A 23108-nucleotide genomic window follows, 5' to 3' on the forward strand; every position below is an offset into this window, starting at 1 on the left:
TTCCCTAAAGTGATTGACCTAAGTCATAACGAGTTTTTGTAGTTAATTCTATATGTATTATGTCAGCTATTATTAACCTAATCGCTATAGTTTAACTTATGTTATTAAATTAATTAAAAAGTTTGGTGAAGAGTTATACTTGTTACATTTGTGCTATACCATCTTTTAGGTTAACTATGGTGAAGAGTTATACTTGTTACATTTGTGTTATACCATCTTTAGGGTTAACTATGCTGTTAATATGTCTAAAGCTGAACTCCATCATGATGCCTATGTTGCCACACTTGGGTCTGCCTACCTGGATTGATTGATATGTTACTAGAACCATATCTACCTAATATATGTAAAACTTGTCTGTCATTATGATTTGGACCTCTATAATATACACACTAGTCTGGTTTTAGATCATCTTCGCTTCTTGTTATATTCTGTAATCTTGTAAAAATACCATTGTAAACATATTTTGGATATCCTCTGTTGAGCCTCTCACTTAGGTATTTTATTAACAGACCTCCTGTTTGTCTTTTATTTAAGGGATACTCATGCTTTATCTCTCATAGTTCTCACTTAGAACTGTATCATCCCATAAGAAAGAAACTGAATCTTGATAGCTTAACCACATAGAATTTGGAACGTAAAGTTAATTGTTATCACTTATGAGTTAAAGGAAAACTCACTAACATTTGTTTGTTCTCTTTGAATGAATACTGCACTATGCTTGTTTGAGTATCTTGGATCTTAATAACTTAATGTGAATTTGGATTGACAACCAAAAAGGATAATGATTATGTTACCAGTTTGGATTAGATTAATATTAACCTCCCTGCCTGTGTAGGTACTTCTATTAGTATTGTTGCTCTTTAGAAAATTTGGACAAGCTTGTTAGTTCACACATCTAGTAGAAATGAGGATTTAACCAATGTGTGAGAAACTTTGATTGTTCTGAATATAGTCTAATAGTTGTTGATGTACTATGAACTTAGTTAGAGATTACTGCAAGTTTGCACCTATCAGTAGGATTAATAAGGTTGAGATACATGTCTGCTCTACCTCCTTGGATCATTCAACTTAGTATTTCAAACTTGAATTAGCCTATTGGTAATTACTATAACCTCTCCTTGTTTTACATCTGGGGTTAGTTTCTTTGAGTATTCTTATACATGGTGACTGTCTCTAAATATAACAAGTTATTGGTAGGCTATACTCTTTTTTTTGGATTGTGGTCTCAATGTTAATAATGTAATCTTGTACTGTTTATAATATTATACTTTTATAAGGGTGTTCCATACAACTTTTGTAGAAATTATGTATACCTAAATGTGTGTGTTTACTATTGCTACTATACTAGTTACCACAGTGAATGCCTCATCTGTAACTAAACTTATAGGGAGGAGTGAGTGTGAGTGGTTAAGGTTATTTAGGAGTAGAATCTAGTTTTTGGTTGAGATGCCCTCCCTGACACAGGCACTGCTCGGGGCCCCTAAGATCTTTGTGCACTCTGAAGTGCCAGGGATCTAAAGGGTATATTGCCCATGAATGAGATTTTTCTCTAAGCTCCTAATCATTAACACTTATTAATCTCTTTAGGGTTAATGCAAGTGAAGATGGTTTCGTTGTGATTGTTAATTTTGCTTACTCTTTGATTATTTTATTGGGCTTCGTATTGGCTTTATTATACTCTTCATCACAATGGTATGTTATAGCTTATTGGGCCTCACGTAGCACCAATAATGACTTCTCTATTTTTGTATGCATGTTTGGGCCTCCTGAATTTTGTGGAACTCAGGTCCAAGTTCCAGCCTATAGTTCATATTGCTGAAGCATGCCGCTGCTATGTTCGAGTCTACTGGGCCTACATTTCTTTTGGTCCAAATTCTGAGTCCACCTCCCCCTCTTTCCTCACTCTTAGATAAATGAAACTTTTTATTTATTCTCTGTGTGTATTATGACACTAACGTTGTTATTGAATACTTTTAATTATGTTTAATCATTTTAGGAACCTAGGCAAAGCCCAAAGCCATAGGTAAATGAAATAAAAAAAATATTTGAGCTTATCTGCCATATTTAGTAAAGTATCTCAATCATTTACTCTTAACAAATAAAAGATTTTATTTCGATTATCGCTAATCATTTCATAAAGATTTTGAGTTTGAAGAGATTCGAGAAATGAACCATTTTTTTCTTTGAAAGAAAGCAGAACTGATCGGCTATTTACAAGATCAGGTTTCAACAAATTAATGGCCGCCACTTGTGAATAAATAATTCAGAAAGCTTTTACTGAAAAAAACATGACTCCACTTTGGAGTTAAGTTTTGAAGGTATACCTAAGACCTATTCTCTAAAGTATTATACCATATCAATTCTTATACGATAAACTACACTATTTTGTAAACAAAGTGTTCAAAACATAGTCATACTGTACAAGACTTTTCAACGTTGATTGCCACAAATCACAAACTTTACAAAACATATACTCTTCTTTTCAAAGAACATATACAATTTTCTTTCAAGATAGTAGACTTTAAAAAAGATATAGAATAAGTTACAAATTTTAAGCACTAAATTAAGTAGAATATAGACATTTAATTCTCTAAACCTAGTCTAGGTCCTATGGAGCTACCTCAGGTAAACTCTAGGGGATGCCAAACACCTTTCCCTTAGAAGAACAAGAGCCCTTACCCAAATCTCACCGGTTAGCAGACTAATAGGATAATAATCTAATAAATGAATAGGTATATTAATTTACCTTCAAATATTAGGGGGCGACTCTTTTTCATCAACAACAGAAAAATCACTAGTTATATCTTGTTTTGACTCGTGCAAAATAGGGTGCAACAACCAACACACGTTTAATCTTAAAATCTAAAATATTAAGAGATGTTACTAGAGCATCATTGTGTGGTAGGGGGATGCCATCAACATCTTTATCCATGAAGGTGATTGTATCATCTTCTAAAACTTCTCGGATCCTCTTGCCATGAGTTACCCACATCTTTATCTTTTTTTCGTTGAAAATGTCACCCATTTACTTCATCACCACCAAAGATCATATTTATCGTCAGGCGAGGTGAACCTGCAGCCGATTTGCCTGGCTCTCCACCGTCTTAAATTTTCTCATAATTAGTTTTCGCGCGATCACTTAGAAATTCTCTGAGGTGACCATTCTTCAACAGTGCTACCACCTCTTCATGAAGGTGTTAGCAGTCCCTAGTCCTGTGACCATGCGTCCCATGGAACTCACACCATAGATTAGGATCCCTTTGGCTAGGATTCAATCGAATTGGTTTCGAAAATCTAGCCTCCTTAATGTTACTCATAGACGACATCAATTCTACTAAGTTAATGTTAAAGTTTTAGTTGGACAACCGGGGGTATGCTGAATCTCGGGACCTCAATGATTCTTTCTCCTATAATATTCTATCACTCTGACCACGACCCACTCTTATGTCGGTAACAAACCTATCCGATGACTGAAATCCTTTATTTCCATGCTCCTCAACCCTTTCGTAAGGTTGAAAGCGACTCCTAGAAGACCTCCGATCTGCATCAAAATCAGTTTTGAATTTCTCCTGATTCCGATCACGATTATATCCTTTGGAAGATACCAAAGAACTGAGTTGATCATCTTCAATTCTTATATTTGAGTTCTAACGATTATGGACATATCCCTATGTAGTTGCCTAGAATTTCAATAGGCTTTCCTTCAATTTTTTGGAGTCATTGGAGCTTAATGGATTTAGACCTTTGGTGAACGTATCAGCTACCCACTCATCTGGTACCGCCGAAAACAACGTCCTCTGCTTTTGAAATCGGATCAACAAATTTAGTAATAGTTCGGATTCTCCTTGAGCAATTTTGAATATGTCCCCCTTTCTAGCTTGGACTTTTCTTGCACCAACATGAACTTTAATGAAATAATCTTCAAGCAGTTCAAAATAAATAATGAAATCCTTAGGTAAAAGAGAATACCAGGTTAAAGCACCCTTCATCAGGGTTTCGCCAAATATTTTCAACAGAACAGATTCGATCTCTGTGGGGCCAAGTCATTTCCATTTACTTTCATAGTATAAGTTGTGATTTTCTCCTATGGATCTGAGGTCCCATCATACTACGGAATATCTAGCATCTTGAATCTTTTCGGGATCAACTCTATGGCCATACTCGGTTTGAACGGCAACTATGTATATTTCTTCGAATTCGGTCCCTTCAACACCGGTGGTGCTCCTGGAATCTGATTCATCCGAGCATGAAATTCTTTAGTATTTTGGTCCATTTGTTCATTCATCTCCCTCATGAATCTCATGAGATTAGTTTTGGAAGGATCGTTAGTGTTGTTGTCATTCCCGGATCCACTACCGGCACCACCTGCTTTATTTTCATTAAAATCGAATCCCTCCCTTGGAGCAACATCATCGGTTCTTCGCACTATTTGAATTTCAGGTACGGTGGAAGGAATCCTAACTCCTCTATTGGGGTTATTGGAAGAAATAAAAAATTCCTAGTCCAATTATGTCATCACCCGGTCTTGCCTTGAGAGATGGTTCATAATCTCCCTTTGTTGCTCTCTTAAGATTTTGACTATTTCAACAACATGTTCATCATCCACATCACCAGGAGTTGGACTTCTCACAAGTTGAGGATTTTGTTCTTCATGAACCGGAGTTGTCTTATATCCTTTGTTGTGGGTTTTACTAATTAAATGTTTCCGTTGGAACACATCCTCACGCTCATTGCGTGTTCCAATATTATAAGCATTGTTCACATTATTAGCTGTCATATCTGATTTTTCTTTTGCTAAGAAAAGAATAAAAATTCGTTAGTAACAGATGAATGGATCAAAGCAATTACGTATTTGTCTATGCCCCTTGGTCGGCGCCAAATTATTTACTCTTAAAACGGTACAATTAAATTTGTAACATAGTTTATAAATACATGAATTAATTTGATCCAAAAATATGAAATGAATAAGAACATAAATTAAATTATCAAAATTACTTAAAAGAAATACAAACCTAGTTGTGAATTAAGCTTCTTCGATAGAAAAACAAGAACAATGTTAAGAACTCAAAACGTGGGCCCGGAGGGCCGAATTTTGAGTCGATTTTTGATTTTGATTAATAGCTTAGCATTTTCTTATGGAGTTTATTCCTTTAGCCCATATTGATTATATCACATTGTTTATGGTAGATTGGAGACATTCGGAGACCATTTCACGAGGCAAAGGTGTGTTGGAGATGAGGTTTGCTCGGACTGAGGTAAGTAACAATTCTAAATTTGGTTCTGAGGGTATGAAACCCCGTATTACGTGTCATGTATTTGGATTTGAGGTGACGCGCATGCTAGGTGACGGGCGTGTGGGCGTGCACCGTAGCAATTGTGACTTGATCAAATTCCATGGAACTGCGTAGTTGAATAATCTGTTGTTATTTGTACATTCTCCATGTATTAGAGGAATTGAATCACAAATCATGTTTAGACTACGTGTTGGCATTGTAGGGACCCACAGAGGTCGTGTACATGTTGAATTATCTGCTAAAATTGTTGTTTTGTACTCAGTCATTATTTATTTATATATTACATCTCAGTCTCTATTGTTCATTTTTGATTCATCATATCAATGATGCCTGGGCTGCTTATTATGATTTTCTGAGAGCCCGAGAGTCTGGAGAGGTTGATGACTGAGTGAGGCCGAGGGACTGATTATGTGATATTGTACTATAGCATGTGCGTTGTCCGTGCATCACGTGAGTTGTCCGTGTGGATCTAGATATTATACTATAGCACGTGAGTTGTCCGTGCGAATCCAGATATTATATTATAGCATGTGAGTTATCCCTCTAGATTATAGCGCTTGGGCTGAAGGAGCCCCTCTGGAGTCTCCAAAAACACTCAGTGAGTGCAGGTACCTATTGAGTGCGAGTGCCGAGTGCTGAGTGAATGGGAAGGCTGAGTCATTGTGGCCCTGAGAGGATGCATTTGATTTCATTATTGTTGCACTTAGCTGCCATGTATCACTGTCTTGAAATTTCTGAAAGATTTTACACTCTGTTTCACTTGAACTTGACATGGATTAATTGTTTGACCTGATTTATCAAAGTTGAGAGCATGCCTACTTTCTTATGTTGAAATCACTATAATTGAACTATAACTGTGAAGCTCGTCACTACTTTCAGTTCTTTATTTAGTCTTGTTACTTACTAAGTAGGTTGTACTCACGCTACACCATGTACCTTGTGTGCAGACCCAGATGCATCCGGTCACGGCGGTTGCTGAGTTGTGGAGTTCGAATTTTTGGAGACGATCAAGGTAGTTGCTTGGCATTTCGCAGACCTTGTTTCTCCTTCCCTATCTTTCCACTTATTGTATTTAGTTTCATATTATCATAGGCAATATTTTCCATACTTGTGATGTATAGATGCTTATGTACTCAGTGACACCCAGATATTGGGAATTTTCGCATTGTATTTTCTATTTTCTATCCTGTTTATGAGAAGTTATTATCATTTAAACTACTTTAAATCTATTTTCTGTTAAGTGTTGGAGTTATTTCATATATGTCGGCCTGCCTAGTACCACGATAGGCACCATCATGATAGGTTAGGATTTTTGGTCGTGACAAGTAGGTATCAGAGCCTAGGTTACATTGGTCTCACAAGTCATGAGCAGGTTTAGTAGAGTCTTTCGGATCGGTACAGAGATGTATGTATTTATCTATGAGAGGCTACCGAACCCTTAGGAAAATTTACATTCTTGTATTCTTATCGTGCGGATTTGCTGTTTCTGGTAACTAAACTTCTGTATTCTAATCTCTCACAGATGGTGAGGACGCGTGCTACCGGACAGGATGGACAAGCACCAGTACCACGAGCTAGGGCCACGAGAAGTCGAGGTCACGGTAGGGGCCACGGTAGGAGTAGAGGCGCAGCTCATACGGTAGCTAGAGCAGCACCTACAGATCCACCAGTTGCTCCAGCTTAGGAGCAGGTTCCAGATGTAGCTGAGCTAGTGGGGCCAGTTCAGGCACCAACTGTACCGATTGTGATTCCAAGCCTCTAGGAGGCCTTGGCCCAGATATTGATAGTTTGTACAGGCCTTGCTCAGATGGTATCGGCTCAGGACTCACCAGTCACTTCTAAGGCCGGGGGAGGTACTCATACCCCTGCTGCCCATACTCCAGAGTGGGCGATGCAGGGACTTCAGACACCGGAGGTACTACACGCCCAGCCGGTTGCAGCTGCACAGGACTTGGTGGTCCCAGTTATGGATGATGATGAGCAGAGGAGACTTGAGAGATTTGGGAGGCTTTAGCCTCCATCATTAAGCGGTGCAGAGTCGAAGGATGCCCAGGGCTTCTTGGACAAATTCCAGCGGATGCTTTGTACATCAGGTATTCTTGAGACCAGTGGGGTCTCGTTCACTACTTTTCAGTTTTCTGGGCTGCCTTCAGATGGTGGGAGGATTATGATAGGGACAGGCCAGTTGGTGCAGCACCACTCAGCACTTACATGGCAGGAGTTTTCCGTTCTCTTATTGGAGAAGTTCGTGCCACAGTCTCATAGGGAGGAGCACAGTTTGAGCAACTTCGGCAGGATGGCATGTCTGTGACCCAGTTCGAGATGAGTTTTTTTGAGTTATCTCGTCACGCAATTTGGTTGGTTCCCACTGATAGGGACAGGATCATGAGGTTCATTGATAGCCTCACGTACTAGCTACGGTTGCTTATGAGTAGGTAGGGGATATCAGGTTCCACTTTTAACGAGGTAGTTCACATTGCTCGGGAGATAGAGATGCTCTGTAGCTAGGAGCGTGGCGAGAGGGAGGCCAAGAGGCCTCGAGGTTCGGGTAATTTCGGTGGTGTACCTTCTGGGGGGGGGAAGTCCTACCGCAATAGGGGTGGTCCTTAAAGGCCCGCTCATACAACTCGTCCAACTCAACGTGGTGCATCATCTAGCCACGGTTCTTACAGTGCTCATTCAAGCCGGTTTTCATTCAGTGCACTACCAGCGCAGAGTTCTCACCATAACTCATCCGCTCAGGTTTCTACAGGTAGTTCCTCGAGTTATTTGGAGTAGCAGTTCCATCACAGGAGGGGTTGTTTCGAGTGCGGAGACTTTGGTCATATCAAGAGAGATTGCCATAGGTTGTTGAGTGGGGCTCCACATCAGAGTTCTCGGCTGATGGCACCAGCACCAGCAGTTATGTCACCCCCTCAGCCAGCTCAGGGTAGGGCCGAGGCAGCTAGAGGTCGCCCTAGAGTGGGAGGCCAAGCCGGGGGCGGTCAGACCCGATTCTATGCTATCTCTGCTAGACTAGATGTTGTTCCCTCCGATGCAGGGAACACATGTATTGTCTCAGTATGCCACAGGGATGCCTCTGCATTATTTGACCCTGGTTCCACTTATTCATATGTATCATCGTATTTTGCTCATTATCTGGATATGCCCTGTCACGACCCAACTGGAGGGTCATGACTAGCACCCGGGCCATACTTGCCGAGCACCAACGTACATTTTATCTAACCTTCCTTATTATCTTTAAGGGCCGACAAGACCAATATAAATGAAAGACATGGATCATGAACATCCAACAATGAAAGATAATGTCATGAACATACGTAACATGGGACGACAAGACTGTCAAGAAACTATATATAAGGTACGAGCTACCATGGTGCCATGAAAGACTATACAACAAAAATCAGCCGACAAGGCATTCCAAACCATACATGAGTTGACACCTGTCTATGAGCCTCTAAAAGAACATAAGTGCTACAACATTGCCGGAACAGGGCCCCGACATACCAATAATGTCTATAACAAAAATGCATACCAAGACCACGGCAAGTCCGGAGAAAGGATCTTGCCAATAACGCTGAACCGGATAGCCTACTGTGATGGGGGAGCTGCGTCTACCCGTCTATCAGGACCTGCAGCACGACATGCAGCGTCCACAAATAAAAAGGATGTCAGTACGAATAAAGTACTGAGTATGTAAGGCAGAATAGCATAAGTAAGAACAATAATGTAAACAGTGATAGGGAATATACAACCTGTGACATCTGGGTACCTCTGAGGGCTACTGACATGAAATACATGATACATACATATATATATATACATAAACGTTTAAAACATATGCCTTTGTGGGCATCATCATCATCATATCGTACCCGGCCATAATAGGCTCGGTAAAACGTACCCGGCCATCATAGGGCTCGGTAGAATCGTACCCGGCCACGTGGAGCTCGGTAAAACCCAACTGATCAGTGGTTGCACAATAGGTGCCATACCCGGCCGACTATAGTGCGGCTCGGTAGAGTAAAATAGATACATATATATGATGCATGCTGGACTCGTTGGAATCATATTTTGAACCTTTCGGAGTGACGTAAGGTCGGTATCCTTCATACACGTTATTAGGATTAACTCTTCATCAAGAATCTTATAAGAATCAGGAACTACCAACAACATTGATAATATAAGAATAAGAGAAGTAACATCAATATCAATCGTTTCATAAGAAGGGCAGCAATGTAAGTACTGCTAGCTTCTAAGAGTAGAGTATCTTTGGAAGCTCGTTCATTACATTATGTACAATTGGAGTCGTGCAAAAGAATGAAGGGGATAGCCTCACATACCTTGTATATACTGCCCAACCTCAAGCTATGCAAATGTCACGACTCCTTAGTCTACAATAAAAGAAAATGACACTATCATTATCGTTTAAGCGTCGTAACTATTATGTATCGACCGCAACCTATTTTACGATGAAACGGACAGCACCTCCCCTATTTATATGACTTCACACAAGTCAATACAATCACCAAACAGCCCAAACAACATCATTAATAATCATATTGAGCCTCCAAAACAGTCCACCAACTAACAACATTACTACCAAGCCTTTCGATATATATTTCACAAGTTCTAGCATCAACGACTTAGCCACAACTTGGATAATCTTAAATATATATAGAGTAAGAGGTTCATTACCTTTAAACAGAAAGAACAACTCCAATTTGACCTTAATTTTCCACGAAATATCCCTTCAATTCTGCCACAAGAACAAGGAAGCGAAACTAGCAATTAATTCGGGTTTTTCGGCACTAGAATTACTTTAGAAGACTTGAAATCACCTAGGGTTGATATTAAAAACTTGAAGGTGTATTTACAGAACATAAAGCACTTAAAACAACCTCCCACACGAGCTGGAACAACACAAAAATCAGCAACAACAAGAAAAACAAGAAACTTACTAGCACCACGGGATTCCCGACATTTGATTTGTGTTGTTTGCCCTTTGTTTGGGTCTTGGATCATGAGAGAACCTTGAGAGAATGTTTTTAGGGTTATAAGATCTGAATATACTGAAAAATAATGACTTAAAACGGGGTTGAGTTATCTTATATATGTCCAAATGTCTTAAACCGCCTTTGTGGGCCCCATAGAGAGCAGCTTGGCGCACTCTCGCGAAAATGCGAATATCTCTCTATTCCGAGATTGTATCGACGAACGGTTTAATGCGTTGGAAACTAGACTCATAGATCTTCAATTTGATAGGTAGATCACCCCATAATTCCAAGCACATTGGGAGTAAAATGCAGTAAGATTTAACCTAAAGTTTAAGTTAAATTATAAACCTAAGTTGCGACAACTTTTATCGACTTTTGTTTCATAACTTGCTTGACTTCAAAACTTATGATACGGATATTATATGATTTAAATACATTAAAACATTACCTCTTGGGATAATTAATCACCTCTAGTGTTACCCGAAAATACGGGTTACAACATCCTTGATTAGCTTAACTTCAAATACTTGTTAACCACTCTTATACACCCTTGTATCGTTTAAGACCAATAGGATTAACTTATTATCATCTCAAAGATAATCTCTTCTTGGATTTACGTCGACTAACTTACGGCGTGATCTATGATATGCGAATTTGGGTTGTAACATCCTCTCCCCCTTAGGAACATTCGTCCTCGAATGTAAGGGTTTATGGGGTGTCTAACTCATCGTGGATTCCGACGGAGATTTCCGGCTGAGTTTCCCTTATAAAATGGACACTAGCCAAACTTGCAAGCAGTTAAACCCAACCTATGGCCATACAAGACTATACAAAGCATTATGGATATGTACATTATCTGCATATCACCATTTTGTATTAAAAAAAGAGTATTCACAAGCTATTGCTTACCTCATAGAGCCGTTTCACCTTATAATGCGTCCTTCTTTCCCCCGGTATCCTCGTTATTTTCACTCTGGAATAGGTAAGGGTATTTAGACTTCATCTCCTCTTCTGCTTCCCATGTCATTTCTTCTATATTCTTGTTCCTCCATAATACTTTCACGGAAGCTACATCCTTTGTTCTCAGCTTGCGGACTTGTCGATCTAATATAGCCACTGGCAGTTCATCATATGATAGATCCTTTGTAACTTGTACATCTTTGATAGGGATGACCCGAGAAGGGTCTCCAATACATTTCCTCAACATAGATACATGGAATACCGGGTGGACAAATTCCAATTCAGATGGAAATTCTAACTCGTAAGCAACCTGTCCAATTCGTCGAAGAATTTTGTACGGCCCAATATACCGTGGACTCAACTTACCCTTCTTCCCAAAACGCATAACACCCTTCATCGGCGAGATCTTCAGGAAAACCCAATCACCAACCTCAAATTCCAGATCACGACGTCGGACATCGGAATAAGATTTTTGCCTGCTTTGTGCCGTCCTCAGCCGCTCTTGTATCAGTTTCACCTTCTCAATGGCTTGGTAAATCAAATCTGGCCCATATAATTCTGTCTCACCGACTTCGAACCATCCAACTGGTGATCTACATCTCCTCCCATACAGTGCCTCATACGGGGCCATTTTAATACTGGAATGGTAGCTATTATTGTAGGCAAATTCTATAAGTGCCAGATGGTCATCCCAATTCCCCTTAAAATCTAGAACACATGCTCGTAGCATATCTTCCAGCGTCTGGATGGTACGTTCAGCCTGTCCGTCAGTCTGCGGATGGAATGCAGTGCTGAGATTTACTTGTGTGCCTAAACCCTTCTGAAAAGACCTCCAAAAGTTAGCCATAAATTGAGCTCCTCGGTCTGATATAATAGATACCGGCACACCATGAAGCCTAACAATCTCCTTGATATACAACTTCGCATAATCTTCAGCCGTGTAAGTTGTCTTAACTGGTAGAAAATGGGCAGATTTTGTAAGTCGATCAACTATCACCCAAATGGAGTCAAACTTATGATAAGAGCGAGGTAATCCAATAATGAAGTCCATATTAATCACCTCCCATTTCCAGGTCGGAATCTCTATATTCTGAATCAATCCACTGGGTTTCTGATGCTCGATCTTTACTTGTTGACAATTAGGACACTGGGCTACAAATTCTGCAATAGACTTCTTCATGTTGTCCCACCAATACTGCTCCTTAACGTCATGATACATCTTTGTCGAGCCAGGATGGATAGAATATCGGGACTGATGAATCTCAATCATAATCTTCTCTCGCAACCCTGCCACACTAGGCACACATAATCGGCCCTGGTATCTCAGTGTCCCATCTCCTCCGATCTTGAAAGCTGTAATCTTACACTGCTGAATTCCCTCTCTCAATCTTACTAAGGTAGGATCTTCATATTGCCGTGCTTTTACCTCGGCTACCAAAGATGATTCTGCTGTATTCTGTACAGTAACACCTCCGTCATCAGAGTCCAACAATCTGATTCTCATATTGGCCAGCTGGTGAAGCTCTTTGGTCAACCCTTGTCTACCTGCCTCAATATGTATTAAGCTTCCCATTGACTTACGGCTGAGAGCGTCTGCCACAACATTGGCTTTACCAGGATGGTACAATATCTCGACGTCATAGTCTTTCAGTAATTCAAGCCACCTACGCTGCCTCAAATTCAACTCCTTCTGCTTGAAGATGTATTGTAAACTTTTGTGATCTGTGTAGATGTCAACATGGACGCCGTATAAGTAGTGCCGCCATATCTTCAAAGCATATATTACTGCAGCCAATTCCAAATCATGAGTCGGGTAATTCTTTTCATGCTTCTTCAATTGTCGTGATGCATAAGCAATCACCTTCCCACGTTGCATCAATACGCACCCCAAACCTATACCTGAGGCATCACAATATACCACATAACCTTCTGTTCCTTCTGGGAGAGTGAGCACTGGCGCAGATGTCAATCGATTCTTTAGCTCCTGAAAACTATGTTCACAAGAATCAGACCACTGGAACTTGGTAGCTTTCTGTGTTAACTTAGTCAATGGTGCTGATATAGAGGAAAACCCTTCTACAAACCGCCTATAATACCCTGCTAGCCCCAGGAAGCTGCGGACTTCTGATGGTGTTGTAGGTCTCGGCCAATTCTTCACTGCATCGATCTTCTGAGTGTCGACACTAATACCCTCATCAGATATCACATGGCCAAGGAATGCTACTGAGTTCAACCAGAATTCACATTTAGAGAGCTTAGCATATAACTTATGATCCTGAAGGGTCTGTAATACTATCCGCAAGTGGCCCGCATATTCCGCCTCCGAACGAGAATACACCAGAATGTCATCAATGAATACGATCACGAACACATCAAGATAGGGCCTGAATACACTATTCATGAGATCCATAAAAGCTGCTGGGGCATTTGTTAGCCCGAACGACATCACCAAGAACTCAAAGTGCCCATATCTTGTCCGGAAGGCCGTCTTTGGAATATCCTTATCCTTAACCCTTACCTGATGATACCCTGAATGCAAGTCAATCTTGGAGAAATACTTGGCACCCTGGAGTTGGTCAAACAGGTCATCAATCCTTGGAAGTGGATACTTGTTCTTTATTGTAAACTTATTCAACTGTCGATAATCGATACACATCCTTAACGACCCATCTTTCTTCCGCACGAACAAGACTGGTGCACCCCAAGGTGAAGTGCTAGGCCTAATGAAACCCTTATCCAGCAAGTCCTTCAACTGCGCCTTCAACTCTCGCAACTCTGCCGGGGCCATCCTGTATGGAGGGATAGAGATCGGTTGAGTGTCAGGCAACGCATCAATGCTAAACTCAATCTCCCTTTCAGGAGGAAGGCCTGGGAGTTCATCTGGGAAAACATCTGGAAATTCATTGACCACGGGGATGGATTGTAGAGTAGGCGGCTTCGCCTCCACATCCCTAACACGAACAAGATGATAAATGTAACCTTTTGAGATCATCTTCCTTGCCTTAAGATAGGAAATAAACCTACCTTTCGGCATAGCAATGTTCCCCTTCCATTCAATGGTGGGTTCACCCGGAAACTGAAACCTAACCATCTTCGTACGACAGTCAACAGTTGCATAGCATGAGGCCAACCAGTCCATTCCCATTATCACATCGAAATCAACCATTTCTAACTCAAATAAATTTGCCGAGGTTTGACGACTACAAATCATCACAGTGCAACCTTTATATACCCTTCTAGCAATCACAGAATCTCCTAACGGAGTGGATACCGCAAGTGGTTTACTTATCAATTCAGGTTCAATGCCAAACTTATTAGCCACAAAGGGTGTAACATATGATAAGGTAGATCCTGGATCAATTAGCGCATATACATCATAAGAAAACACAGACAATATACCTGTAACAACATCCGGAGACGATTCGAGATCTTGTCGACCTACTAGAGCATAGGTTCGATTTTGAGCACCACTCGAACTCGGCACTGAACCTCTACCTCTACCACGACCTGTCGACTGCTGAAAACCTTGTGCTGGAGGTCGAACTGATGAGGAAGAACCAGACACAGATCCAGTCGGTCGAGCCATACCACCACCTCCTCTGTTAGGACAATCCCGCATCATATGGCCAGGCTGTCCGCAAGAATAGCACGCATCGAAACCTCGACGGCACAGTCCAAAGTGGGCCTTGCCGCACTGATCACAACGAGGTGTTGGGGGTCTCGTCTGACTCGTATCTCTATGAAATTGTGAACCTGATGCCCTCGAACTCTGACCTGAACCAGAATAGGTAAATCGATCATACCGAGGCCTCTGAAACTGTGGAGGAGCACTAGCTACAGGTGGCACCGAACTCCTCGAAGATTGGGGCCTGATACTGCCTCTGAACTCATCAGAATACCCTGCAAATCTCGCCCTCTTATGCTGGCCCCTATCCTGCTCCCTATCTGCCCTTTGCTGGCGCTTACGATCCTCTAGGGTCTGGGCATAAGCCTGAATACGGGAAATATCCATGCCCTCTACCAAGGAGGCTGTTGTGCACTCATTTATCAGATGTGGTCCCAACCCGTTCACGAACAGATGCACCCTATCACTCATTTCGGCCACCATATGGGGAGCATACCTTGCTAAAGAATCAAATTGTATACTATACTCTCGTACACTCATATTACCCTGTCGAAGGTTCAAGAACTTATCAGCTCTTGCTCGTCGTATCTCAACTGGCAAGTAGTGACGAAGAAAGGCCTCAGAAAATTCCTTCCACACGGCTGGAGAAGCGTTCGGACCCCTAGATCTCTCCCAACTATCATACCAGAAAACCGCTAAATCCCGTAACCGATAAGAAGCCAACTCTACTGCCTCCGTATCACTAGCATGCATAACCCGCAATGTACGATGAACCTGATCAATAAATGTTTGTGGGTCCTCCTTGGGATCTGATCCGGTAAACACTGGAGGGTCTAGATTAATAAAATCACGAACTCTCGCACTAACCGGTTTATCAGCAACACCGGTATTCTGCCTCTGAGCCTGAGCAGCTACCAAGCTAGTCAACAACTGCACTGCACTGCGCATATCGTGGTCTGTAGTGCCAGACGGTGGAACTGGATGTACTGGGTGCCTCCTAATATCCTCTGGAGGAGACGGAGAGGTATGAGACAGCATCTCACTCTGAGCCTCACTTTGGCCTGCTCTGGCTGGAGGGACCTGAATGTTACCCTCGCCCACAGCTGTATCAAGCCGTTTACTAATCGCTTGCTTCCTAGTCGAAGGCATCGCTGAAAGAAAACAATGTGAATATTAGATATGAACACTTACGACTCAACTCTACACACGATCTAGATTTAGGAAGAAGGTAACAACCCTAGATGTCATGTAGCCTCCTGATTATAAATGTGGCGCGCTACACATCCATAATCAAAACTCTACTAGACACGGCTCATAGACAACCCCTAGGACAGACTTGCTCTGATACCAAGTTTGTCACGACCCAACTGGAGGGTCATGACTAGCACCCGGGCCATACTTGCCGAGCACCAACGTACATTTTATCTAACCTTCCTTATTATCTTTAAGGGCCGACAAGACCAATATAAATGAAAGACATGGATCATGAACATCCAACAATGAAAGATAATGTCATGAACATACGTAACATGGGACGACAAGAATGTCAAGAAACTATATATAAGGTACGAGCTACCATGGTGCCATGAAAGACTATACAACAAAAATCAGCCGACAAGGCATTCCAAACCATACATGAGTCGACACCTGTCTATGAGCCTCTAAAAGAACATAAGTGCTACAACATTGCCGGAACAGGGCCCCGACATACCCATAATGTCTATAACAAAAATGCATACCAAGACCACGGCAAGTCCGGAGAAAGGATCTTGCCAATAACGCTGAACCGGATAGCCTACTGTGATGGGGGAGCTGCGTCTACCCGTCTATCAGGACCTGCAGCACGACATGCAGCGTCCACAAATAAAAAGGATGTCAGTACGAATAAAGTACTGAGTATGTAAGGCAGAATAGCATAAGTAAGAACAATAATGTAAACAGTGATAGGGAATATACAACCTGTGACATCTGGGTACCTCTGAGGGCTACTGACATGAAATACATGATACATACATATATATATACATAAACGTTTAAAACATATGCCTTTGTGGGCATCATCATCATCATATTGTACCCGGCCATAATAGGCTCGGTAAAACGTACCCGGCCATCATAGGGCTCGGTAGAATCGTACCCGGCCACGTGGAGCTCGGTAAAACCCAACTGATCAGTGGTTGCACAATAGGTGCCATACCCGGCCGACTATAGCGCAGCTCGGTAGAGTAAAATAGATACATATATATGATGCATGCTGGACTCGTTGGAATCATATTTTGAACCTTTCGGAGTGATGTAAGGTCGGTATCCTTCGTACATGTTATTAGGATTAACTCTTCATCAAGAATCTTATAAGAATCAGGAACTACCAACAACATTGATAATATAAGAATAAGAGAAGTAACATCAATATCAATCGTTTCATAAGAAGGGCAGCAATGTAAGTACTGCTAGCTTCTAAGAGTAGAGTATCTTTGGGAGCTCGTTCATTACATTATGTACAATTGGAGACATGCAAAAGAATGAAGGGGATAGCCTCACATACCTTGTATATACTGACCAACCTCAAGCTATGCAAATGTCACGACTCCTTAGTCTACAATAAAAGAAATGACACTATCATTATCGTTTAAGCGTCGTAACTATTATGTATCGACCGCAACCTATTTTACGATGAAACGGACAGCACCTCCCCTATTTATATGACTTCACACAAGTCAATACAATCACCAGAAAGCCCAAACAACATCATTAATAATCATATTGAGCCTCCAAAACAGTCCACCAACTAACAACATTACTACCAAGCCTTTCGATATATATTTCACAAGTTCTAGCATCAACGACTTAGCCACAACTTGGATAATCTTAAATATATATAGAGTAAGAGGTTCATTACCTTTAAACAGAAAGAACAACTCCAATTTGACCTTAATTTTCCACGAAATATCCCTTCAATTCTGCCACAAGAACAAGGAAGCGAAACTAGCAATTAATTCGGGTTTTTCGGCACTAGAATTACTTTAGAAGACTTGAAATCACCTAGGGTTGATATTAAAAACTTGAAGGTGTATTTACAGAACATAAAGCACTTAAAACAACCTCCCACACGAGCTGGAACAACATAAAAATCAGCAACAACAAGAAAAACAAGAAACTTACTAGCACCACGGGATTCCCGACATTTGATTTGTGTTGTTTGCCCTTTGTTTGGGTCTTGGATCATGAGAGAACCTTGAGAGAATATTTTTAGGGTTATAAGGTCTGAATATACTGAAAAATAATGACTTAAAACGGGGTTGAGTTATCTTATATATGTCCAAATGTCTTAAACCGCCTTTGTGGGCCCCATAGAGAGCAGCTTGGCGCACTCTCGCGAAAACGCGAATATCTCTCTATTCCGAGATCGTATCGACGAACGGTTTAATGCGTTGGAAACTAGACTCATAGATCTTCAATTTGATAGGTATATCACCCCATAATTCCAAGCACATTGGGAGTAAAATGCAGTAACATTTAACCTAAAGTTTAAGTTAAATTATAAACCTAAGTTGCGACAACTTTTATCGACTTTTGTTTCATAACTTGCTTGACTTCAAAACTTATGATACGGATATTATATGATTTAAATACATTAAAACATTACCTCTTGGGATAATTAATCACCTCTAGTGTTACCCGAAAATACGGGTTACAACATCCTTGATTAGCTTAACTTCAAATACTTGTTAACCACTCTTATACACCCTTGTATCATTTAAGACCAATAGGATTAACTTATTATCATCTCAAAGATAATCTATTCTTGGATTTACGTCGACTACCTTACGGCGTGAACTATGATATGCGAATTTGGGTTGTAACATGCCCCGTGAGTCCTTAGTTTGATCTGTTCGTTTAGCTACGCCAGTGGGCGATACTATTGTTGTGGACTATGTATATGGGTCGTGTGTAGTGACTATTAGGGGATTAGAGACTAGAGTTGATCTCTTCTTACTTAGTGTGGTGGACTTCGATGTGATCTTGGTAATGGATTGGTTGTCTCCATGTCATGCTGTTCTGGATTATCATGCTAAGACCGTGACGTTGGCGATACCAGGGTTGCCAAGGATTAAGTAGAGAAGTTCTCTAGACTATGTTCCCAGTATAGTGATTTCATATTTGAAGGCCCAGTGGATGGTTGGGAAGGGTTGTTTATCTTATTTAGCCTTTGTGAGGGATGTTGGAGCTGATACTCCTGCTATTGATTCTGTCCTGGTGGTACGAGATTTTCTGGATGTGTTTCCTACAGACTTGCCGGGCATGCCGCCCGACAGGGATATTGATTTTGGTATTTACTCGACGCCGGTCACTCAGCCCATTTTTATTCCACCGTATCGTTTGGCATTGGCTAAGTTGAAGGAATTGAAGGAGAAGCTTTAGGAACTCCTTGATAAGGGATTTATTAGGCCTAATGTGTTGCCTTGGGGTGCTCCTGTCTTGTTTGTAAAGAAGAAGGATTGTTCTATGCGAATGTGTATTGATTATTGCCAGTTAAACAAGGTTACAATGAAGAACAGGTATCCATTGCCACGTATTGATGACCTATTTGATCAGCTTCCGGGTTCCAGGGTGTTCTCTAAGATCGATTTGCGTTCAAGCTATCATCAGTTGATGATTCGGGAGCCATATATCCTGAAGACTGCTTTCAGGACTCGGTATGGTCGTTACGAGTTCCTTGTGATATCTTTTGGGCTGACCAACGCCCCAGCAACATTCATGCACTTGATGAACAGTGCCTCAACTGTCAGCATGTAAAGTATGAGTATCAGAGAATGGGCAGATTGCTTCAGAGGTTAAGATTCCATAGTGGAAATGAGAGCGGATCACCATGGATTTTGTAGTTGGGCTCCCACGGACATCGAGGAAGTTCGGTGCTATTTGGGTTATTGTGGATCGGCTGACCAAGTTCACGCACTTCATTCCAGTTGGGACTACTTATACTTTGGAGCAGTTGCCTGAGATTTACATCTGAGAGATTGTTCGCCTCCACGGCGTGCCAGTGTCCATCATTTCAGATTGGGGCATGCAGTTCACACCGCAGTTTTGGATTGCCGTGCAGCGAGAGTTGGGTACCCAGGTTGAGTTGAGCACATCATTTCACCCTCAGATGGACGGACAATCCGAGCGCGCTATTCAGATATTGGAGGATATGCTACGCGCTTGTGTCATTGATTTTAGGGGTTCTTGAGATCCATTTCTGCCACTCGTGGAGTTTGCCTACAACAACATCTACCAGTCAAGCATTCAGATGGCCCCTATGAGGCATTGTATGGGAGATGGTGTAGATCTCCGGTGGGTTGGTTTTTGTTAAGCCCCAAAACTGAGGAGCGCGACCGGCGCTCAACCGAGTGAACCCGACCGAGCGAGTCTGTTAGATTTCCTTCTACCCAAACTCATCCACGAATTAAGATAATACATATTTTCATTAGTTAGACAAAAACATGATCATGTCTACAATACCAATTCATTACCAATAGTTTTCATCATTTTTTTAAAGTCTCAAATAGAACAAGTAATACAATCACAACACACCATAATTTGTCTTTTCCATCACCAATACATAACCCACACTATGTCTACGGAGCCTCTATAGATAAAGAAGAGTACAATGATAATGCCGGCAACAAGACCCCGGCTATACCTCAAACAAAATACACAAAGAACAAAAGATACATGACCTCGGGATGAAGTGGGGCTCATCAAGTCAGCTGGGAAGAAGGTGTACTGCTATCACTGATTAATACCTCTTGTTGTGGAACCACCTGCATCCATTTAAAGATGCAGCGCCTCCAGCAAAAGGGAAGTTAGTACCATCGAATAGTACTAGTATGAAAACCAAACAGCAATTTAAGAATTTATAAATACAATATGAATATGATGAATTAGGGCGGCAATAGAATAATATAGATAACTGTTGAAACCCGAGTAAGCTTATTAAGAGCTATCAATAACAATTAGAGGATTTAAGATGAGATCCTTTGTAACCATCTTCACATAAAGCGGCCTCGACGCCTCACACAATGAATGCGGGTGGAGGTGTAAGTACAATACCACAACTCTACTCAAGCGGCCCTGCCGCCTCACCCTAATGTATGTGGGTGGAGGTGCAGTCCCACAATAGCATAATCCCTACACAAAGTGGCCATGTTGCCTCAGCCCAATATATATGGGTGGAGATGTATCACAATCACAATCTCTACACATCTTGGCATAATAACCTTCATATAAATCATGACTTGAAATTATAATATGTGGATACACAATCCATAGTTTGGAACACATCCTCAATTTGTAATGCAATATGATAAGAGCATTTGAAACACGAATTGAACATATATCTTTATCACAAACTTATCGGAATACCCGATTTGTAATCAACATCTTCGAACCTACAAGGATAATAGGAATTCCAATTCTTAAAGAAGGGTTAAGACAACATATCTCACTTGAGCTTCCTTACACTCTAAATATTTTGGAATTCTTCGCAACTTCAATCTATTTTAGCAATATAATAAATTGAACCAAAATTAGGAAGATGAGCATAGTTCTAGCTCATTCGGGCATTTTATCAAACACTAGGCGTGCATAAGGTTTCAATGCCCTTTTATGGAGGATTCCATCATCCCACAACCCAATCTTTACCATGGTTAGTAAACAATCTTCCTACACCCCTTGATATCAAATGCATGTAAAATAACCAGCTCTTATGCCCAAAAATTATCTTGTTAATTACCCATTTTCAGATAATTTCGAAATTAGGGGTTAGGGTGTAGAATCTTACCCTTAGGATGAAGACTTAGTGAGTTTCCCTTCTTAATCTTCCAAAATTTGAGCAAGAATTGAATAATAATTATTGAGGAACACCTTCTCACTCTAGGGCACTCCCTCTCACTCTACAATGTCAGATTTAGCTCAAAAATGGCCCAAAGCGTGTATTTAACGAAGTAATGTCGGGTTTTAAAAACCTAAAAAATGGAGCTTTGGAACAAGGTCTGCGATTGCATAATCAATATGCGGACCGCAGACCTATTCTGTGGTCGCATAATGAACTACAGAACAGTTATGGAGCCACATAGTCGACCGCAGAATTACATCCAAACTGACCCTCTCCTACCTTACTTCTGCGGCTATTATACGGCCCGCACAGTGATTCTGCGATCACATAATGGACCGCAAAAATGCATTTCACTGCCAAAATATTTCCTTTACTTTTTGGTGCATTGTTCAACCCAAAAAGTCTGAGCCGCGGCGAGCTTGATCGCCGCGGAGAATTTCTACAATCCTCAAACACGTAAGCCTAGTCCGGCACCATGAAACATTATTTTTCTTTTGCAAAATTTTACGGGGCCTTACATTCTCCCCCACTAAGGATCATTCGTCCTCGAATGTGGGTCAAAATTTGTTAATAGCATCTTATGCAACTCAGTTTTTCATACAACATACCAGCAGCCCCAAATTTGACTAACTCCCTAAATTTTCAAAACTTTTGCCAGAGTTTCCCTTGTAACTAGGCCTATCCACCTATCAAAGAGCCCCAAAAATACATCCTAACAACATATACATAATCCAACGACGTAACATAATACAAAACAACACCAACTGTGGCCTCATAAGCAATATATTTCCAAACACCCTTAAAGCCAATTGTTCGAATGATACAAAATTCATAGAAAGTAAGTTTTATAATTTTCCTAGATCATAACTTTATAAATACATGGTCATTCAAACAAATAAGGATACTTTTTCTTCATTTCTTCACCGGCCTCCCAAGTAGCCTCTTCAACCTGTTGGTTTCGCCATAGCACTTTCACAGATGCAATTTCCTTGTCTCTCAACTTTTGGACATGCCGATCAATAATAGAAACTGGAATCTCTTCATAAGTCAATTCCTCATTAACCTCAATAGTCTCAACAAGAACAATGAGTGTCGGATCTCCAACTACTTTCTTCAACATAGAGACACCTGAAACACCGGGTGTACTAATGACATCTCAGGTGGTAGCTCAACCTTGTACGCCACCTCACCAATCCTCTGAATAATTTTGTACGGTCTAATATACCTCGAACTCCATTTCCCTTCTTACCAAATCACATTACCCCTTTCATGGGGGAAACTTTCAAGAATACCCAATCATCTTCTTTGAACTCTAGATCCCTATGACGAACATCTGAATAGGATTTCTGACGACT

Source organism: Nicotiana tabacum, chromosome 9, assembly GCF_000715075.1.
Source record: "Nicotiana tabacum cultivar K326 chromosome 9, ASM71507v2, whole genome shotgun sequence".
NCBI classification, from domain to species: domain Eukaryota; kingdom Viridiplantae; phylum Streptophyta; class Magnoliopsida; order Solanales; family Solanaceae; genus Nicotiana; species Nicotiana tabacum.